The 16,080-nt window shown below is 45.0% G+C and overlaps 1 protein-coding gene and 1 pseudogene across 1 annotated transcript in view; one reads left to right on the top strand and one right to left on the bottom strand.

Annotated features, from left to right (window-relative positions):
* The window catches only part of TOM1L2 (target of myb1 like 2 membrane trafficking protein), a 90,270-nt gene that overhangs the window by 20,005 nt on the left and 54,185 nt on the right, over positions 1-16,080 (top strand). The gene's annotated exons all lie outside the window — the stretch shown is intronic.
* LOC102436829 lies at positions 8,119-8,487 on the bottom strand (annotated as a pseudogene).

Below are 16,080 nucleotides of genomic sequence, written 5' to 3'. Positions count from 1 at the left end.
TGGGAGGAGTACATACTAGCTTTTTAAAATTAGAACGGCAATTTTTATTTATTTTAATAGTCTTCCCCCTTTCCCCTGCTACCGAAAAGTTAAAAATAAATTTCAATATGTGTACTTTCTGGAAAGAACAAAAGTTTTGAAATCCCACTCTTGTTTCACTCTCAGCTCCATTAGCCTGTGTAAGCCTCAGCTTCCTCATGGTATGGGGATAAGTTTTACTACTTAAAGTGTGTTTATGAGTTAAAATATGAGGCATTAAATGCAGTGTTTGCCAGGGCTGCCAGAGCAAAATACCACAGACTGGACTGAGGGGCTCAAACAACAGAATTCATTTTCTTATACTTCTGGAGGCTAGAAGTCAAAATCAAGGTGTCAGCAGGCTTGGTCTCTTGAGGCCTTGCTGGCTTGCAGACGGCTGCCTTCTTGCTGTGTCCTCACGTGATCTAACTCTGTCCACAAGCATCCCTGGAGTCTCTTGGTTGTGTTCAAATTTCCTCTTCTTATAATGGCACCAGCCAGAGTGGATTAGGGCCCACTCTAATCTGCGCATCTATATATATATAAAAGCCTAATATGCAAATTTTCCCCTCGAGAGTTCAACCGGGAGACTGGGAGTTCGATCACTCGCTATGATGTGCACTGACCATCAGGGGGCGGCATGGAACATGGAAGGCCCCAGCCAGCAACCGGCAGCCAGGGAAGGGAGGCCCCGGCCGACAGCCGAAGGCCCCAGTCGGCCCTGATTGCTGGCCAGGCGTAGGGACCTTACCCATGCACGAATTTCATGCACCGGGCCTCTAGTTTTAACATAATCACCTTTTTAAAAAAGAGTCTCTCTCCAAATACAGTCACATTCAGCACATGAATTTGACAAGTGTGGGGGCTTGGGGACACATACTTTAGCTCATAACATTTGCAAAATAGAGAGCTCCAGGGTGGCAGCTGTCTTCTCTTTAACGTCGTGTCCTTGAGTGCTTCGCCGTTCCTGCGTCAGACTGTGCTGAGAGCTTTGCGTGCTTATCCTGAGGCTGGTAGTGCTGCTATTCCGATCTTTGTAACTGCCAGGTCCTTTCTGTTAAAATTAGACCAATGTGATGGGCGCCCGTGTCGAGAACAAAACAGGCCTCCTCCAGCTCCTGGACCTACAGTGCCAGCTGAGGGTTAATAACTCATTGTTCAGCAAAACCACGCCTGACTGTAAAGTTAGTAAAGGATTATTCTTTTTTTTTTTTTAATATATTTTATTGATTTTTTTTACAGAGAGGAAAGGAGAGAGATAGAGAGTTAGAAACATCGATCAGCTGCCTCCTGCACATCTGCTACTGGGGATGTGCCCGCAACCCAGGCACATACCCTTGACCGGAATCGAACCTGGGACCCTTCAGTCCGCAGGCCGAAGCTCTATCCACTGAGCCAAACCGGCTTCGGCAAGGATTATTCTTTAAATGTATAAGAATCAAGATGGAAAGGAAACCTAACAAAGTGCGAATAACATTCGAATCAGGTGAAAACACTGTGGTAAGTAAAAGAAGCCAGACACAAACTCCATGTAGTGCGATTCCATTTATGTGAACCGTCCAGTTAGGCCCGTTTATGTATAGAGAAAGCAGGCTAGTGGCTGAGGGCCTGGGGTGAGGGGGATGGGAAGAGACTGCTGATGGATACAGGGTTTCTTTGGGAGATGGTGAAATATCCTGGGATTAGAAAGTGGGAATGGTTACACAACTCTGTGAATATTCTGAAACCTACTGATTTGTACACCTCAAAATGGTGAATTTTATTTTATGTGAATTATATCTCAATAAAGTTGCTATTAAAACTTGAATTAGGGTGGTGGCAGGCTTTTATAAGCGGCTTTTCTTGTTTTTTCTTCATTCCTCAGTTTCCTGTAATTACTTTTTTTAAGTAGAAGGAACCCCAAGCCCTGCATTTCATGGCGATCACTTGGGATCCAGTTTGGGGAGTGCTGAACTATAGCTGTGCAAAGGAAATCTCCATGCAACACTAAGGGGTCACTTCTCCTAAAATATCAACGACTGAGTAAGATTTACAGGCCTATAAATAGAGAGGAAATGGGTGTGTGTGTGATGAAGCTTAAGAATGAGTTTGATCTGCTGTAATGCTGGTCTCCTAAGAGAGGGCCTCCTCAATGGCGGTCCGTGGTTTGTGGGAGTCTTAGCTCTTTATTGCCTGATGGAGTCCAGCTGGTGTCAGGCATTGTGGTGGTGCGTATGCTCCCTCAGAACACTTCTAGTTCAATCCAGTGTCCAGAGATTTCTGAGCCATATATATATTTAATATATGTTAAATAATTCACAAAGATAGGGGTGTGTGTGTGTAAACATTGGCGGCTGCCTCACTTCCAGTTTGACTGTTTCTACCCAATTTTTAACTGAGTTGGTCCTATAGGCAGTCTGTTTCTTGGCTAATGACAAATCTTCCTTGAAAGGAAAGCTAAAGACTTCCGCATTACCTTTTGCCAGTTTCTGCTTTAAATTCACTGTTTGATATTTACAAAGGTCAGATGAGCTATTTTGGTGCCCACGGCCATGATGAATGGAAAATCCTACGTTCTCATCGGCTCCCGAGGATGAAGGGTTACTGTGGTGGGGCAGCGGAGGAGTGCAGCTCTGCCGAAATGGCCAAGCCTGGTGCTGGGCATTGCAGGAACAGCAGGCTCATGAAAAATGTAGGAGGAGGAAGCTTCTCTAGCGCTAAGCCTGTTGAGTTTTTCTCTATTTGCAATGATGCAAAATCTCTGGAAGCTTTTGTTTTCCTCTGTTAACCCTTGTTGCTAAGAATTTAATATGGAGAGCACAGATGCCCCTTTCCTGAGAGGCTGTGGGTCTGTCTCTCGTAACCCTGCCAGAAGCTCCTCAGTTCCCTGCAAGTTGGCATGCTTGTGTTCAGCTTTTCACCTCTTCTTGTAGGAGACATTGGTTTTATTCTAAGTTAAATAAAAATCATGTGTTGGCTCCAGATTTCCACACGAGAAGCAGGTGCCAGGTGCATCGGGGAGAATAACTGAATATGGGATTGTTTCCCTACCCAGAGCAGATGGTCTGGACCAGTTCATCTTGTGACCTGTCTTTGCTTCTGAGACACCAGATCCCTGATCCCATGGATCATAGTCTTTAGGTTTGTAGACATAGAGGTGAGGGGAGCAAAAAGCTGTCACTATCATTTTCCATTTGTCTAGAACCTTTGGAAGGGAACTATTACAGCATTTTAAGGCACTAAATAAGCCTCCTGCAGCCTTGGGCTTTTCAGACACCTGCAGAGCACAGCAGTAAGGTGGCCTCAGCTAAGGTCAGGACTGAGCCCTCTGCTCAGCATCCTGTCGCCCTTATGGGGCAGCCTCTCCCAGTAACTGCTCCGTGCCAGGCCCCCTACCTGTCTGATCAGGGGCTGCATTTTTAAAGTTATCAATAGTGATAATAGATACCTGGTATTGGTCACCTGTTGTGTAGATGGGGAACAATAAGGGTGGCCTCTCTAGACCCAGAGCCCACATTCTCATCAGGAAGCAAACAAGTGATAACAGTGGGTGTGTGCTTTGCTGGGGCAGAGTGAGGCGGTGACATCTGAGCTGGTCCTACAGGAGTTTATCAGGAGGCAGGGCATGTTGGGAAGAGAGAACATCAGAGAAAAGGTGCCCAGGTGTGTGAGGCAGCTAGACCCCAGGCTTTGGGTATCCGTGTGGGGAGCTGGCAAGGGGGCAGGTGTCAGTGGGTGCTGGTTAGTGACAGGCACCCAGAGCGTCAGGTTGAGAAGTGTAAACATTGTCTAGAGTTAACTGGGGAGCTCAGGGAGGTTTTTAATGCACAGGGGGAAGATGTGATCAGATTTCTGTTTGGGAAGATCATCCTGGGGGTAAGAGGGGGAGAGGAAGGAAGAAGAGGAGGGTGGGGAAGGAGGAGAAGGAGAAAAATATGAACAATAAAATAGCAATAAATACATATATTTCAACAGTTAAATCTAAAAATAAAAATTAATGAACAAGAAATCTAATGAACAAAATAAACTGATAAATAAAATAAAACCAGAGACGTGGAACAGACTGAGGAATCTCAGAGGGAAGTGGGGGGAAGACCTTAACCGAAGGACTTGCATGCATATATGTATTACCTGTGGACACAGACAATAGGATGGTGAAAGCCTGGGGTGGGGCAGGAACTGGGTGGACCAGCGGCAATGGGGGTAAAAAAGGGGGACATCTGTCAACAATAAAGATTGTTTAAAAAGAAAATTAAAGAAATATATATATATATATCTCCTTTCTGATTCTCATAACAGTCCTACAGTGTTAGTTAATATTCCCATTTTACTAATGAGATGACAAAGGCTTAAATCCAAGATAAAGTAACTGGTCTGAGGTCTTGGGGTGAATAAATTGCAAAGCCAGGGGTTTGAGCCCAGATCTGATTGCCCCCAATGCCCCACCTTCATTATGGCTAATTCTTTTTTCTTTTTTTAAAATACGTTTTTATTGTTATTTTTAGAGAGAAAGGAGGGAAAGTGATAGAAACATCAATCAACTGCCTCCTGCACCCCCCCTATTGGGGATTGAGCCTGCAGCCCGGGCATGTGCCCTGACTGGAAATAGAACCTGTGACCTCTTGGTGCATGGGACAATGCTCGACCACTGAGTCACACCAGCTGGGCATGGCTAATTCTTTTTGAACCTTGCTTTGTGGCCTTATGAAGAAGAACATGCTGACCATGGGTCAGGCAGACCAAGCCCATATGGTCCTTAGCTCTGTCTGATGTTTTAACCCAGTGCTGTTTCTGTGAAAGCTGATGATCCGGGTTGCAGATCTTCCCTAGGCTCCTTTGTCTGTATCTCCTACCTCCTTCTTCCTTCTCTTTTTAGGGGCTTGTTAATTATCATACTTACCTGCAAGGAGAGAAATAAGGAGAACAGGATGAGGAAGAAAATTCAAATACAGAAAGTTCACATCAGCCCTTTTGTGGTACATTTTCATGTAAAGAGGCTGAAACTCTAAAGCAAAATGAGGCTCCCAGGTTATCTGGATTTTTGTTTTCCAATCAGCCAAGATAGTGAGGGGTCGACAAGGCTTATTTTGCTAGGACTATGGAAAATTGAAGATAATCTGGCAGAGTCGGAAATCAAACCCAGGCCTGACCAACGCACAGGCCAGTTGCCTTGTTGCCTTCTGCCTCTAGGGGCAAACAGGTCAGAGACCCTCAAAATCCCTGTTCTGCAGGAGCTGATCTAGTTCTGCCTTCACGGGGCTCGCATAATCGTGTAAGTAGTCAACATTTTGTCTAGCTTTTCCCATGTTTCATTTTCATGGTGCAGTGAGATTCTCTGTTATCCTTCTTCGTAAACAAGGAAGCCACGTAGATAAATGATTGTCTGTGGCCTTCAAAGGGCCAGGACTTGAATGGAAAGTTCAGGCCATGACCAGTCCTCTTTTGCACCACCACAAAGGCCTCTGGAATGTGCTCGTCGGTGGTGCCCTTCCATCATGTGAACAGAATTGTCAGGCCAGAATAGGAATTTCAGGGGCTCTCATAGCTCCCTCACCACAAGGTGCTCCCCGAGCTCTGATGGTAGAAGTGGCAGCAAATCTAGCGATGACCTTTATCTACCTGTTCACTGGAGAAATGGTCTTCTCTGTGGGTGCAAGTGTGTTCTGGGTGTCGTCTGGACAGCCATCTTCAACACTGTAGTTTCCCTAAATAAGCACTAGGACAGATTTTAGGGGAAGGTTGAGCATCCCAGGTTATAGATCTTACAGGTATGACTTGCAAGCTCTGGGAAGAAGCCTCCCATTGGGTAGGAATGCAAAACTGATCACCTCCTTGCTGGAATGATGGCCTGGCTTTCTTGGGATCCAGCCAAGAAAATAATTTATGAGACTGACCCACAAACTTCACTAACGGAAGCTTTAATCCAGAATCCTTATTATGGAAAGCAGAGTTAAAATAGTTCCCTCTGAAACCCTGTGGCTACTTACTTGAATCAGTGAGGTCACCCCAAGGACAGCTGTGGAATCAGTCTTTAATTAGAAGAATTTGCCCTGAACTTCATTGGAATGGCATTTCTGAGGTATTGAATGTTATTTTTCCTTTTTTGTTTTTGTTTTTTAAGATTTTTTTATTGATTTTTAGAGAGAGAAGGGAGAGAGAGAGAAACATCAATGTGAGAGTGAAACATTAACTGGCTGCCTCCTGCATGCCTCCTACAGGGGATTGAGCCCGCAACCTGGGCATGTGCCCTGTCTGGGAATCAAACTGGCAACCTTTCTGTGCATGGCATGGGATGATGCCCAACCAACTGAGCCACACCGGCCAGGGCGGTATTCTTCCTTACTCCTTTCAGCCTTACCTTATTCCTTTTCTCTGTTCAAAGCGTCATAGCTTATTTCTTCCCTAACACCTTCATTCTTCATACTCTTATGGTCACAGGGCTCTTCTGCCTGTGGCAAGCCCAGGGGAGCCCAGCCTGAGGGTAGGCAGACTGATTCTGAAACTCAGGCTCCACCTCTTCTGGTAGTGACCTTTTGGACAAACTACCTTACTTTTCTGAGCCTCAGTTTTCTCAACAACAAAATGAGTCTTAATATTTATTGCATAGTTATTTAAAGCTACCATTTATTGAGTACCTTTGCTTCAGCCCAGACACAAGCAGGGAGGGAGGGAAGAGGGAAAGGGAGAAAAGAAGAGAGAGAAAGAGAGGGAGGGAGGGAAGAAGGGAGGGGAGAGAGAGAGAGAGAGAGAGAGAGAGAGAGAGAGAGAGAGAGACATATCGATTGGTTGCCTCCCACACGCACCCTGACAGTGGCTGGGAGAACCTGAAACCCAGATACTTGCCCTTGATCAGAAATCAAACCTGTGACCCTTTAGTGCACAGGCCGGTGCTTTAACCAATGAGCCACACCAGCACACCAGCCAGGGCCAGATACTATTCTAAATGCTTGGTATGTGTAATAACTTATCTCCTCTTAGAAACAACCAGATGAAGCAGACTTTTTAACGTCCCATTTTATAGATGAGGAACTCGAGTCTAGTACAGAGTAGGCACTCAGTAAATGTATATTAAATTGGAATACTTCCTTCACCTAAAAATCTGTTACATTTATAATCTATGCCCTATAGTTGTTACTTTAACTTTTCTCTCAGAATATTGAATGTGTCAGTCTTTAAATCTAGGTTTATTTTTTAAACTTTGTGTTATGGAAAATTTTAAACATGTCAAAAATAAAGAGAATACTGTAATGAACCTCCACTTACCCTTTATATAACTTCAATAATTACAAAGTCATGATCTATTATACTTAGTCAATATGTCTACCTACTGCCTTTCCTGGCTTACATTATCTTGAAGTAAATTCCCCAAGTCATATTATTTCAGCCATATATTTCAGTGTATACCTCTAAATGAAAACGAACTCTTTTTTTAAAAAACAACAACAACCATAATACCATTATTATAACTTAAAAATTATCAACAAGTCTCTAATGCATATTTAGTTAGTATTCAAATTTCCAGTTGCCTCATAATGATATATATTTCTAAGTTTGTTTGTTTGAATAGAAACTAATAAGATCTGGCATTACAAATCAGTTGGTATATCTCTTATGTCTCTTTTAATCTAAAGTCTCTTCCTTCATATTTATTTCATTGCAATTTATTTGTTGAAGAAACCAGGTCTTTTGTCCTATAGAGTTTCCTGTAGTCTGGATTGTGCTGATCGTATTCCTATGGTATCATTTAACATGTTCACATGTTCCTGTTTTCCATATTTCATGTAAAGCAGAAGTTAGATTTGTGGTCTGGTCACGTTCAGCTTTAATTTCCGGACAAGACTACTGTAGAGGTGATGTATTTCTCTCAGGGATTGCAAACGGTTTCCAAACTGGATTTTAACTACTTTAAGGGCTTGTTCCTCATGATGCCTATATCAGAGTTAGTACTAGATGATGCATTCTTGCCTCTCTTCAACATTCTTGGTCACTGATTGTGTTTGGATTCCTTCCCTTTATTATTTGTTTGGATTCCTTCCCTTTATTATTTTATTTTATTTTATTTTATTTTTGGTTCCCAAGTTTTATTCAAGACTCACACAAAATTTGCCACATAAATGAGCTTTAATCCTCCTCTTCTTCCTCCTCTTCATCGTGGTTTATCTGGAAGTAACACAATTCTTAACTCTCTTTGCTGTTAGTAACTGTGAGCAACCAGTCACGTAGATTCTTCTTAAGATACTTTTTTGGTGACATATTTCAAATGCCTTTTGGAAAGAGGCACCTCAAACGTTACAGTGGTCTTACTCTTGCTTTTTTCAATGGTTACAACCCCTCTACCGGGATGCCCAGCTTTTCCACTTGATTCTCTCCTGAAGAAACTGCTCAAAATTGGCAGCATCCGTGATTCCATCTTCTACAGGATGGGTGCAGTCAAGGGTAAACTTCAGAACCTGCTTCTTTTTTTTTTTTGCCCCCCTTCGCCACGAGTTTTTTTCATGGGAGCCATGGTGGCTGTGGAGGCAGAAAAAAAACCCCAAACAGCTCTTTATTTCTTGTATATCTCTTGTAGATTTTGGGTTTTGTTACCATGTGCTTCATATATACCAAGCTATGTTTATAGCAGTGTATTTTAAGTTGATGGTCACTAAGCTTGAACACATTCTAAAATTACTACCATTTTTACTTACCCCTTTCGCATTTATTTTTTACTTTTGTCATAATTATACATGACCTTCCTACTTTTGCCTTTTAACCTTTATAGTAGCTTTATAGTTGATTGATCCACTGCTTTTATTATGTGTTTGCCTTTGTCAATGAGAGTTTTTTCTTTGTTATATATTCCTATTCATATTTTTATTATTTTTTCTTTTTAAAGAAGTCTTTTTAACATTTCTTGTAATACTGGTTTGGTGGTGATGTACTCCTTCAGCTTTTTCTTGTCTGGAAAGCTCTTTATCTTTCCTTTGATTCTAAATGATAGCTTTGCTGGATAGAGTAATCTGGGTTATATGCTTTTCATCACTAAATATTTTGTGCCAATCCCTTCTGGCCTGCAAAATTCCTGTTTAGAAATCATCTGACAGTCATATGAGAGCTCCCTTATAGGTAACTAACTGCTTTTCTCTTGTTGATTTTAAGATTCTCTGTTTGTCTTTAACCTTTAGCATTTTAATTATGATGTGTCTTGGTGTGGGCCTCTTTGGGTTCATCTTGTTTGGGATCTCTGTGTTTACTGGACGTGTGTATCTTTTTCCTTCTCCAGGTTAGTGAAGTTTTTAGTCATTATTTCTTTAAATAGGTTCTCAGTCCCTTGTTCTCTTCTTCTGGTACTCCTAAGATGCAAATGTTATTCTAGATGTTGTCCCAGAGTTTCTTTAAACTATCCTGATTTTTGTTGTTGTTGTTGTTAATCCTCACCCAAGGATGTTTTATTCCATTGATTTTTAGAGAGAGTGGAAAGAAGGGAGGGAAGGGGGGAGAGAGAGAGAGAGAGAGAGAGAGAGAGAGAGAGAGAGAGAGAGAAACATCATTGTAAAAGAGACACATCAATTGGTTGCCTACTGCACATGCCTTGACCGGATCTGGAGATCAAACCTGCCACCCAGGTACATGCCCTTGACCGGGAATCGAACCTGTGCAGACCAACGCTGTAACCACTTAGCCACATTGGCCAGGACTAAACTATCCTCATTTTTTGAGTTTTTTTTCTTTTTGCTGTTCCAGTTGGGTGTTTTCTGCTACCTTGTCTTTCAAATCACTGACTTGATCTTCTGCATCATCTAATGTTTCCTGTCTCTCTGTTGAAGTTCTCACTGAGATCACCTATACTTCCCTTAAGCTGAGCATCCTTATAATCAGTGTTTTGAACTCTGCGTCTGGTAGATTGTTTGCCTCCATTATGTTTAGTTCTTTATCTGGAGTTTTGTTCTTTCACTTGGGACATGTTTTTTGTCTCCTCATTTTGGCTGTCTCCCTGTGTTTGTGTCTATGTATGAGGTAGAGCTGCTACATCTCCCAGTCTCGGTAGAGTGGCCTTGTACAGTTGGCGTCCTGTGGGGCCCAGTGGTGCAGTCTTCCTGTTCACTTGAGCTGGGTGCTCCAGGGGTGTCCCTTGTGTGGTTGTGTTTGCTCTCCTGTTGTATTTGAGACTAATTGCTGTTGGCACATCAGTGGGTGGGATTGACAGTCAGGCTGGTGGGCTGTGAGGACTGGTTGTGATTACAGCAGAGAAGTTGCTGAACAGGGGCCGACCCTACAAAGTGGGACTCGCTTTAGTGGGACTCTGGCCCGTGCCGAGTCCATTCTTGGGTGTGTTACTTGTGGTGCTAATTGGGTGTGCTTTGTGTGGTCTGTAAGCACAGGTGTTTGGGCCTCTTGTGCAGGCCAAGGTCAGCCATTGCCTGTATCCAGTCCTGGGATGGTTATGCTGTGACTGAAACCATCTGGCACTGGTGCTGGGCTTGGGGCCATTTAGCAAGAGGTACAGGGCACACTGAAGCCAGGCCATTCTTGTTTGGGGTTTGGGGCCCTTGAGGATTTTAGGAAAGTCCACAGGCTGGGCCCAAGCCAGCCACTTGTATGGCTTAGACTCTGAAAGAAATTCAGGCCAGATGTGTCATTTTGTGGGGTGGGGTCTCAGAGAATCGCCAGGGTGGGGTGAGAGTGTGCTAGCCAGGTTGATGGAGACTAAGCTTTGGTGTCAGGCGTGTGGGGGTAGAGTCAGCAAAGGACCAGAGGCGCTGCTGGCACTTTAGTCCAGGCGAGAGCTGCCCCTCTGGCCTCTCATGCAGTTCCTCCCCTGGTGCTTTTCAAGCTGCTACCCCTTCTCTGGAGCTTAGGGCACATGTATGTGGGGGAGTGAGTCTGCTCGGGCTGTTTAAGAGGATGCCTGGTTTACGGCAGCCCGCAGACCCCCTGGACTGTCTCCCCGCTGATTTTCACAGCCAGTGTGGTGGGCGCTCCTTGGCACTGGTGCTCGGGGCCTCTCACTCCTCAGAGAGGACCTCCAAATCCAAAATATCCCCCTCGATTGCTAATCGCCACACTGTGAGTCTTCACCCCTCCTACCAGTCTTACGTAACTTCTGTACCTCCTTAGTTAGAGGGGTTCTGTTCAGTTGGCCTTCAGGTGGTTCTGTAATTTAGTTGCAGTTTTGATGTGGTCCTGGGAGGAGGTGAGCACAGCATTCACCTACTCTGCCATCTTGACCTGGGGCAGCTTTGTTGTAGGAGAAGCCAGGCTGCTGATTCCAGCAGGGCCATCGCATTTGCTAGAGAGGACAGACGAGGAGAGAGTAGAGTCTTAGACAGGAAGTTACTTCTCCAGACCTGACTCCTAGTTCAGCTGCGGCCCGAAGTTACCAGCACCCAGTGTGTGGACGTGCCTTTCCATCGTGTGTTCGCTTGCTTATTTGATAGCCGCAGAGGCTTCCTGAGGAGGGTGTAGGCAGGGGTTTGCCAAAAGTGGACCCTGGTTGGAAAAAGTTTTCTTAACAGTTGGCTGCCTGCTATGCTGCAGGGTCTTGGCATTTGGTTCCTCCCAGAGGGCGACTGGCTTTTTGCTGGGTGCAGGGTAGCTGAGTGCAGCATGGTTGCTGAGTAATTAACCTGCATTTCTTTTTGCAGCTTCTTAATTAGGAAATCACAGGGACTTTGTTTTCCCGTTAAATCTGAATGATTTCAGGTTGTTAAAATGCTACGGTTGTAGCTGGCAGCCTGGTCATGGTGCCCTACCTATACGGTCACACCCTTGCTTTGGCTGAAGTCCTCCTCAGTTGGTATTTAATTTTATGCAAAGACCAGATAAGCAGATAAAATATGGCATAGGGTTGGGTGAGCTGACCCACCAGAGGCCTTCCAAAAATTATCATATGATTCCTCATGACAGTATACGTTGACAGATTTTTAAAAAATCATAAACTAGTTCTAAAAGTAATACAAATTTTTTTGTAGAAAATTTTGGAAAGTTTCCTTCCTTTCCCAAAAAAACCAAAATGGAATAAACATAATCACTCTCAGCACCAAGATGTTTCCTGGGCTGCACATTGGGATTCGCCTTCCTGCTTTTCTTTTTTGCACAGGTCTACACTTTCTAATAGAAAACTGTGTGCTGTTTTTCTCTTGATTTTTTTCCACTTAATGGTGATGAACACTTGCCCACCATCACATTTCCCCCCTAACCCAGTAGTGAATGTGTCTGCAGAGCACAAGCAAACCTTATTCTAGGCAGCAGGTCGCCTGGGGGTGACGCTGTCATCTCAGGCAAGGCAGCATGGCTTCAGGTTCGGGCCAGTATTTCACATTCTTGAAATATTGTCAGAGGTGGCAGGTTGTCATATTGTGAAGGGCGGCTTTGATTTGTTAAACAGGCCAATTATTTTCCACTACCCAGTGTCGTATGCTGGGCAAGGCCAAACTTGAGATGTGGCTATAGCAAATGAGATTGGGTTTTTCTGGGTGACTTGTAGGGGGAGGAAAGAGGATGAGAGTGAATATTGATTGGACAACTATGACGGCTCCACTAGACGGAACACTTAAAAGCCAGAGCTAATCTCTGCATGAGCACAGTAAGTGTGGAGGTGGTCCTCAAACTTTGTGGGGAAGGGGGCTTCAGAGTCTGGTGAGGAGCTTAGTAAAAATGCCCACGAGGCCTGAATTAACGGCTACAGGGGAGAGAGGGTCAAGGGGACACGAAGCTTATCTGTAATTGTAGTAGACGCTGCTCATTTCCTCTTCAATGCCTGCGCCTCATTCTTCCTGGATTCTGTTTGGCGTGGCTATGTGCCCAGCTAAAACATTCTCTTATGCAGTCTCTCTAGCAGCTAGGAGTGACCATAGGACACAGCTCTGGCCTGTGAGATGGAGGATTAGCCCCTAGGGAGAGCACCCTGTATGAACAGAGTAGTAAAACCCTGTGGCCCCTGTGCCGCTGCCTGCCTGTCACAGACCCTGCCTGCTGGGGCAGCCGCCTTGCAGTTGGAGGGGTGGCGCCACAGGCCAGTGATGGCAGAGCAGAAAGGATACCAAGGTCCTTGGTCCTTCATGCAATCCTTGAGTGGCTGCTCGAGCTCCAAACTTCCTGCTTCTAGATTTCTTCTTGTTCGTGAGAAAAATACCCCCCCACACCAGTTTAAATGACTGTTAGTTTTTCTAAATTGCTTATAGCTGAGTGCATTCATAACTGACAAGGTAATGTTTTAATAGTTTACAAGGGGGAAATGTTTTTGCATGTTTTGTAATTAAAAATGAAAAACAATGTAAATCCCCACAGATTTCTGTGCCCCACAACAGACGCCCTGAAATATCTTTGGGGATGAGACTCATGTCTCCCTGTATTTTTAACAAACTCCCCAAATGAGTCATTTCTATTTGCATTAGTACTATATCTCCATTGTATATATGAGAACAGTGAGGCCCAAGGTGGGTCAACAACTTCACCAAGATTTCGAAGTGAGATTTGCATCCAGTACTGTCTGGTTCCAAAGTGTGCTCCTTGACTCCCTCCCTCAGGGAGGTCTGAAGGGACTCCAAACTAGAAGGTTCACAGCTGTTTTGTTTTAACCCTCACCCAAGGAGTGAGGGTATCCTTTTCCTTTGATTTTTAGAGAGAGCGTAAGGGAGAGGTAAGGGGGAGAGAGAGAGAGAGAGAGAGAGAGAGGAGAGAGAGAGAGAAAGAGAGAAACATGGATGTGAGAGAGACACATCGATTAGTTGCCTCCTGCTTACAGCCTTGACGGGGGCTCGGGATTGAACCCGCAACTGAGGTATGTGCCCTTGACCAACCCACAAACCTTCAGTCTGTGGGCTGACACTCTAACCACTGAGCAAACCGGCTAGTGCTCAAAACTCTTTTTGACCCGGTTTTACACTGCTGTCCAGGAAGCATCACCACAATGCTGTATCCTTAGGAAGTGAAGAGATGTATGGTTTCTGGCATATTTGTTAAGAAGTTGCCTCATAACTTATTGGTTTTGCCTTCTGCTTTTGAAACAAAAATTCCTTGAAATTAGTTTTTTCCATAGACTTTCTAGGGTTAAGTCACTTAAGAATGACTGGAACATCTCGCTCCTAGAAGGTAATTTGGTTGTTTCATGAGTGGAAAGACATATACCAGTAGCTTGTAAGTGCTAGAGTGGTTAGAGCCCACAGTATTCATGTTATACCAAATGAGCCATCAAGGGCTGATGGAAGGCATCTGGAGTTTACCAAGGCACTGGTCAGCGCTGTGCGTCGGAACAATGAAATACACACTGGCTCGCCTGGAATAGCTCTTCAGGTAAGACGGCACCTCAGGTTGGAGTGATGTGATTCGCTGGGTGTTTGGAGAGCTGTGTGAGAAGAATGATTTTCTGTTGGGGAAGAGGATCTTTACTGTGTGAGACAGGAGGGCAATGTGCATTCTGTGGATCAAGTATGGCCTGGGATTTAGGAGCTTTGTGTTCCAGACCTGGGTGTGGCATTAAGCCACTGCATGTCAGGATCTCTTACGTCATTCCTTTCAGACACACCACTCTGTTATTGAGGTGCCCTAAGTATCAAGCACTCTGGGAGATACTTTACTCTGTTGCCTTCAAGGAGCATCTTTTCAGGTGGGTGAGAGGAAACAATAACCCAGGTCTCTACAATAGCACCTGTTGCCACCCCTACTTCTGAGAGCTGTGATATGCCAGGCCCTGTGCCAGGCCCTTATAAATGTTCATTTAATTCTTACAAAAGCTTTGTGATTCCTGTGCTGTAGATGAGGCTCAGAGAAATGTAATTATTTGCCTGGGGTCACATAGCCAATAAACAACAGAATCGAATTAGAGGTCAGGTCAGCCTGACTCCAGATATCCTGTGCCTCTGCATGATTTTGCCGAAGGGGTTCTCTGCCCTGGTGTGGTGGAGGAGCAAGGGAAGTGCTGGGCAGAGACCCCTTTTGACGGGGAGAATTGGGGAATCTTTGTAGAAGAGGCAGGATTTAAAGAGTTTAGGGTGGAGAACCAAGATGGTGGTGTAGGTAAACATTGGTACTTGCTGCCTCCCACAGCCACATCAAAATTACAACTAAAGTACAGAACAACCATCATTCAGAACCGTCTGAAAGCTGGCCGAATAGAAATCCTACAACTAGAGAAGAAGAAAGCACTTTAAGACTGGTAGGAGAGGCGGAGGCACGGAACGGGCTAGTCCGACACCCACATGTGCCGTTTTTTTAATCGGAAAAGATATCTTGGCTGCAGAGGCCCCCTGTGAGGAGCAAGGGGTCCAAGCCCTACACCAGACCCCCAATCCAGGGTTCCAGAGCTGGGAAGAGAAGTTCTCATAACTTGAGACTGTAAAAACCAACAGGGATTATTGTTGAGTGACACAGAGGCTGCTGGAGACCCAGGTGTTCCTCTTAAAGGGCCAGTGCACAAACTTACTTGGACTCATCTCTCTGAACTCCAGTGCCGAGCAGCTTTGGGACATATGGAGAGGAACTGAATTGTCTGGCATTAGGGCAGGAACTTGGAGGCAACTTTCTCCAAGACAGGGGTGCTCACAGGGGTCATTGTTGCTGTGTTGGGATTTCCCCCATGGCATGGCTGACGGGCAGCCATATCTGAGTCTCCATCAGCCTGGCTCACACGGTTTGCTTCACCCTAATGAGTCCCTGAGGCCCCGCCCCGTCTAATTTGCAGTCCCACCCAAGCTGTTTGCAGCAGCTTTTCCATATGAATGACCTGTCCTGGCTCAGGCTTCAGACTTTCCTAAAATCTCTCAAAGTAGCAGCTGACATCAGCAGGTCCCAAACCTATTGATAAAAGGCCCAAGACCTGGCACTAGCACCAGCCTGCCTTGCTTCACAGCTGGGCCTCTCCTGGGCACCCCCAAGCCCAATACAAGTAGCAGCCATCTGCAGATCTCTCTGTAGCTCCTGCCAGGTGGCCACAGGCAGTGGCTGACATTGTACTACCTGGTAGGCTTCAGAGCCAGTGCACCTAGTGGATAGTTTCAGACCATACAACTCTACACATCCACAAGCAACACATTCAAGGGATGAGCACCAAAGCCCCACTGAAGCAATTCCTGCTCCCTAACGGTGTCTCCTGCATGGCAGCTC

This window comes from Myotis lucifugus, unplaced genomic scaffold (genome assembly GCF_000147115.1).
Source record: "Myotis lucifugus unplaced genomic scaffold, Myoluc2.0 scaffold_513, whole genome shotgun sequence".
Taxonomy (NCBI): Eukaryota; Metazoa; Chordata; class Mammalia; order Chiroptera; family Vespertilionidae; genus Myotis; species Myotis lucifugus.
The sequence above is the reverse complement of the archived record's forward strand: the minus strand, read 5'-3'. Positions and strand labels throughout refer to the sequence as shown.